Genomic DNA, 6,722 nt, shown 5'->3' with positions numbered 1-6,722 from the left:
TACCTTAAGGCTTCCTGAGCATCAGCCTATAATACTAGACAAATTTTCTGCAGATCAACAGAAGAGAAACTTTTGTTGATATAACGCTATTTGGATGAATTAATGACTATAGAATTCCTGATTTGGTTCAGATATTTTTAGGAAGAATGTTTTAGGAGATGGTTTTAATTGTTTCTTCAGAATGATATAATAAAGTTAGAATCAAGAATATAATGTATCCACTCCTCATAAAATAGTAAGTAAACGCTGCCTAATAAGGAATATAATGAGCTCTCATATATTGCATTAAGAAGAGAAATATCATTAAAGCAAATTAATGATCATGAAAAAAAGTAATCATTACAAGTCAGGTGTGCACTAGAATAAAATAAGACCATATGGGAGCTGGAGAGGTTAAGAGTACTTTCTTTTCCAAGGTCCTGAATTCAATTCCCAGCAACTTCATGGTAGCTCGCAACCATCTGTAAAGAGATCTTCCAGTGTATCTGAAGACGCTGACAGTGTACTCACATATATAAAATAAAATCTTAAAAAAAAAAACTAAGGGCGTCTTTCCTCAGCTGCCGCCAAGGTGCTCGGTCCTTCCGAGGAAGCTAAGGCCCCGTTGGGGTGAGGCCCTCACTTCATCAGCGACTAGTACCTTGCTGGCACTTTGCAACATGGCTTCCGTCTCCAAGCTCGTCTGCATCTACTCCGCCCTTATCCTGCATGACAAGAGGTGAGGGTCACGGAGGATAAGATCAATGCCCTCATTAAAGCGGCTTGTTTCAATGTTGAACCTTTCTGGCCTGGCTTGTTTGCAAAGGCTCTGGCCAATGTCAACATTGGGAGCCTCATCTGCAATGTAGGGGCTGGTGGGCCGGCTCCATCCACCGCTGCCCCAGCTGAGGAGAAGAAAGTAGAAGCAAAGAAGGAAGAATCTGAGGAGTCTGAAGATGACATGGGCTTTGGTCTTTTTGACTAAACTGCTTTGTTAACATGTCCAATAAAGAGCTAAACCTGTAAAAAAAAAAAAAAAAAAAAAAAAAAAAAAAAAAAAAACCCTTTGAAACTGTTGCTTTGTATGAGCTTGGTGAAAAAAATATTGCTTTGAACTTACTATAGACATCCTTCTGTAACTCCCTTTCATGTAGCAATCTATCTGTGAGGTAATTTTATAAAGAACTTTTGTCTAAGAAGCTACAAAAAGGCCGAGTCTATAAATAAAGGGTAGCTGTGGAGACCATGCATCAAATGTGTATGTATGTATGTATGTATGTATGTATGTATGTATGTATGTATGTATGTATATCTATACAAAATGTATGCATGCATACCTACCTATATATCTATATATTTACATATGTACATCAATGTAGTTAATTTCTCTATCCCATTCCTTCCTGGTTCTTTTATTTAGCCTGTCCTTTGACTGGAGAATTGAGAACACTGATGTTTAAAATTGTTGATATTCACGTGCAAGAATGATAATCCTGTTGCTGGTTTTTGGTATATTCTTCTTAGTATATTTTAGTCTTTAAAAATTAAGACCTTCCACAATTTGACACTCTCTGAAATGCTGAATTCTCTCTTTAAGGAGAAATAATGTTTCCTATATTTCTCTTAGTTTTAGTTTTTTGAATATGATTTGTTTAGGCTGTTTATGTCATGGAATTTTCCATTCTCCTTAAATCATCACTGTTTTGCTGGGTTTGCTGTTATAGTCTTTAAAACTTATATGCATTGCTACTACCTCTAGGGGATTTCCGAGTTTTCTAAAAAATTAGCTGTTAGTCTTCTCTTATAGCATTCAATATACATTCTTTGATATATATACACACACACACATACATACATACATACATACACATATATACATATATATACACGCATACATATATACACACACATACATACATACACACACATATGTATATATATAGTATTTATACTCAGAGAATTTTCCTTTCTTGTCCTGCCTATTTGGTGTTCTGTGGAAGAGGGTGTTGTTGTGCATAGATGTGCCTTTCCTTAGTGTGGGGAGTTTTCATCTATGAGCATGCTGAAGATATCCATGCCATTGACTTGCTGTCTCTTTTATCTATGCCAGTAATTAAAAGTTTGTATTTGATGGTATTCCACAAGTCTTATGACTTCTTTTATATGTGGATATGTGATAAGTTTGCATATACTTTTGTGTTTCTGCCTTAATTTCTCTTCATGCTGAACTGTAACTTTAAGGTAAAGCAAAGCTTTTAATACCTAAGTCGGTTTTGGTCATGTGTTTTATTCAAACAGAAGAAGCCTAGTAAGAAAAACATGAAGCTTCAGAGAGATTTACATTTCTACATGTTTAATACTCAAATACACAAGTATTGCATAAAATATTAAAATTTCTAAGTGTCATCAGGTCAGCTATAAAAACTTAAAATTACTCTTTTACAGATTATGTACCAAAGATAATTGACAGGTACTTTAAGAAACAATTAGAATCTCATAACTTTTTATGACTGTGAGATGCATAGATGGAATTTTTGTAAAATATGCTTAGGAACGTTTGAATCCTTTCCTCTGGGATGTGATGTGATATCAACAGTTCTGTCCTATGGAGAACTGAACAATTATGTCCATTGTTTTAACAAGAAAACCACAGTGAATTTAGCCAATATCTGGAAACAAAATGAGGTCCTTTAAATAGTCAATTAAAAGTGTTATGTTATTTTTATTGAATGATGTAAGGTGCATTTTAATATCCTTACAAATTTGGAATTTGAGGTAGACTGTGTTGCTTTTTTTAAGAATAATGCACTATGTTCATTTTTTTAAATATTGTATTGAAGGAATTTACTATTGTAATGTTGTATCTAAATGGACATAAGATGCTTGGATGTGCTAGTGAGAATACTTTAGTCTTTTACATTAACTACATGTATTTATATCAAAAATTTCTTGATTTGAGCTTAATTATGCCTATGTCTACAAGATTCTGTATTTATTTGTTCTTGTAAATCAACCAAAGCCCAGAATTCTTCACAATTTTGAGAATTTTGTATTTTCTTCAATAATTGATTATTTTTTGTTTACTTTAAATCAAAACCACACACCCCCTAGTCTCTTCCCAGTCCCATCCATACAAGTCCCTCTCCTAATTGACCTCTTTCTTTCTTCTCAGGACAAGGAGAGCCCCCCTTGTATAGAACCCACTTGGAGACATCTAGTCCCAGCAGGACTAGGCACATTCTCTCCCACTGGGGCCCAACCAGAAAATCTGGGTAGAAGAAATGGCATCAATGGCAGGAAACAAAGAAAGAGTGAGCCACTGCTCTGCAGCCCCTGCAAGCTCCCTGGTTGCTGACCAAGTCTTTTTGAGCCCCCAGGGGTCCAAGTTACTTGAGTCTTTTGAGGTTTGGCCTGTTGCTATGTATTGTAATACTAAGTTCAAACCCCTAGTTGCCCAAGAGACATGAGTCCTCAAGTAGACCCAAATGAAGCTATGTGAACTTGCCCCCAAGTTATTTCTGACTTGTAAAAAAGACTCCTACAGCCTCTAGCTGGGAAGAATTGACATAGGCAGGTACTGGTGTTCTGGGCTTGGGGTCAGAGAAGACCTAAAGGGGAGAGAGAAGAAGGTGGATAGAGGAGAAAGACACCATTGACTAGGAGTCAGGAAAGCATTGCTCTAAGGGATGGGCAATTGGAGTTAAGAGCAACCTACATGAAACATTGTAATAACTTGGAGTTATTTAACCCGTCCAGCAGGTCCAGTTATTCAGGGTCTCGAAGAGGCGCTACCTGAGGGTCAAGGGGGTGGAGAGAGAAAGGAGACCAAGCAAGGTTCTGTTGTCAAGGTCTCATTTAATGTGGCAGAGGGTTACAGGTTTTAAGGCTTTCAGACAGGGGATGTGACTTTTGGGAAATACAAAGGAGGGAAGGGTGAGGGTATTCGTGGCAGTAATAGCAGGTAGGAGAGTATCTTCTGGTGGGAAGGAGAAGATCTTCTGGTGGAGATAACTGGTATCTGGTCAGGTTAGAGAAGTTTGTGATTGGGACGGGAACATTCTGTGGTTGTTCTCAGAGTCTTCCTGTGCCATCAGTATGTGGGAAAAGCTTTTGTCAAACAATCTCATGACTTTATGGCAGTCATATTAGAGCTGAGTATCTGTGGCTATACGGCCCAGAGTCACATAGCCACTCTGAGGTATACAGTCACGAAAATGGCCAGTTCCAAACTCAATAAGGCTCCCTACATCTCCCCCTTTTTCTTTTTTAAAGGCCACTAGGACCTCTGGGGAGAAACTGGGCAGAGGAGTATTTGACTGGCCTGTTATTCAGGATGTAGCCATCTCTGTCGTAGGATTGCCCTCTCGAACCCAAGCCTTTCCCGTCGTAGGATTACCTTGTCATCCTCAAGGCTCCGTGTCTTAGGTTGGTCAGGGGCTAAAGGAAGTTGCCCGTCATTGAGTATGGCTACCTTGGGTCATTTATCATTCCTCCCAAGAGCCCAGGGACGAAAGGGTAGGGGCCGGATGACATTACTTTAGGAGATTGTGTAAGTTGAGCCTCTCCCAATTAATGACTATTCATGTAAAGCTTAGAAGTAACACAACTCTATTGGTACTTAGCATGACTCTGGAAATGGCTTCTTACTCTCAGACTTGGAAGCATTTCACTAATAACTTGAATAGCATAAAGAATATCAATCCATTGTTCCAAATGCCTATCTAAATCCCCTTGAGTATTAAGAACCTTAGTAACCTTTTAACAAAAGTAGCTGTCTAAACTCCTGTCAAGACAATAGCAGAAGCAAATAATATTAGCTATTAATACAATTAAGGCTACTATGCCTACAATAATCAAGCCCAATACTCTCTTGCTTCTGTATAAAGCTTGACTAACTTATAGTATCTGCAAACCTTCTTTTAGAATATCATGGTCTTTTAATACTCACTGGCAATAGAAAAAAGTCTGGTTGATAAACCACCATTACAAACATATCACAATTTAACATTAACACAATTGGAAAGTGTACAATACAACTTACAATAAGTATCAATAAAAAAACAAAATTTTTAACATGACAAAATAAGAAAAGATTAGTAGCTTAAATACATGTCCTAACATTTAAAGTCTGAATCTAGTCCCAATTTTATCCAATGTAAATATAGCTTCACAAGGCAATTGTGAATTTTTAAATATCTTTAAAAATATCCAGAATCTGTCTCCCCAATGAAGACTATTATTTTTAATATTGGGTTAATTTCTAAACCAGTCCATGCTTGAGTCAGAATAACTGGTCTCATTAAAGCTAAGAGAAAAGTCATTATAACTTCTTTTTTAATTGACTAAATTTTTTTTAAAGTCAGTTTCCACAGTCTCCATGTTCTCTGTCCCACAAGGTCTAAAAACTTGAGGTAAAGCTGTTTGTCCAATCCGGGTTAAAGGCAAGCAAAGGTGGGTCAGGAACAGATGTCCAATGCAGCTTCTTGGTCACCATTGTCAGGGTACTCAGGAAGCTCACAGGTCAGCATGATTCTTTGTCTCAGCATCAACATGTCTCACCAACCACCCTGACAGCTAGCATGCTCTTCAGCATCCTGTGGGAAAAAAGAAACACACCCTTTTCCCCATATTAATTGATCCCCTTGACCAGGACCATACCATATGCCAGTATGTGGATCCTTTCATTTCACCTGGGCATAAGTTTGCCCAGTTGCAACTTATGAGGATACCATAGACATTTTTTGACATCTAAATTTGAAAATTATTTAAAATAAAAAGGTGTACGATTCAAATATATGAAGATGTAACTCTCCCCTTTCAATTTTGTAAAGTTTTACAGTATTTGTATAATGAATTATAAGGAATTTTAATAATATGGGTAATATTAACTTGTCAAAAAAACATCTCAAATGCTTCACTGTAATAGTCAGTTCCATTATCTGTTATAGTCTGATTTGGAGCACCAACCATAGGAAAATAACATAGGCCATGAAAAATTATATCTTTAGTTGTTTTTTCTGTTAAAGCAATTGCAACTAGAAAGCTTGAATAGGTGTTAATATTTAAATAAATATTTGCCATATTTGGTTAGAATTAAGTCTTTGAGGCTTAACTTAAGAGACTGAGGATATTTAGGATGAATCTTTATAATTTCCCGTGTACATTTTCTAGAAATATTAAAATTGTTGTCTCAGGCTATTACTATTTTGATGGTAAAAAATGAGATTATAATCTACCTGGTATACAAATTTGTGGTGGCATTGCCTTTGTTAAGGGATCCAGGCAACCTACTACCTCTTAAATATCTAAGTATAGGATAGTATGTTCTTTTAAATTAAGTTGTATTTGTATAAGCAATTGTAAAGCTCAAGAATTAGCAGTATCTAAAAATAAAACAACTTTGGCAACTGCAAACTATAAGCTATGTATATATTGGCTATCAGTATATAAACTTAAAGTTTAACTAATTTTTTAACATTTAAAAACAATGGCTACAGAACATAATCCAATAATCTCTGCTGTAGCAGGGGGAAACTCAAGAGAATGAACATGTGATCCAATTATATATATATATATATATATATATATATATATATATATATATATATATATATATAATTTTTTGATAGATGAACCATCTATAAATATAGCAATTGCATTGTCTATGGGCTGCACCCATAAATTTACAGGAAAATAAAAAAGCATGCATTTGAGAAAAGGAATAACAACTGGTCTTTTGGATA

General features: G+C 36.0%; 1 pseudogene across 1 annotated transcript; it reads left to right on the top strand.

Annotated features, from left to right (window-relative positions):
- Window positions 1-659: 659 nt before the first annotated feature.
- Window positions 660-964, top strand: LOC308416133 (large ribosomal subunit protein P1-like; annotated as a pseudogene). Its single transcript has one exon. The product of its transcript is annotated as a large ribosomal subunit protein P1-like (transcript).
- Window positions 965-6,722: the final 5,758 nt, after the last annotated feature.

Source organism: Micromys minutus (genome assembly GCF_963924665.1).
Source record: "Micromys minutus genome assembly, contig: SCAFFOLD_215, whole genome shotgun sequence".
NCBI classification, from domain to species: domain Eukaryota; kingdom Metazoa; phylum Chordata; class Mammalia; order Rodentia; family Muridae; genus Micromys; species Micromys minutus.
This window is presented reverse-complemented; position numbering and strand designations above follow the sequence as displayed.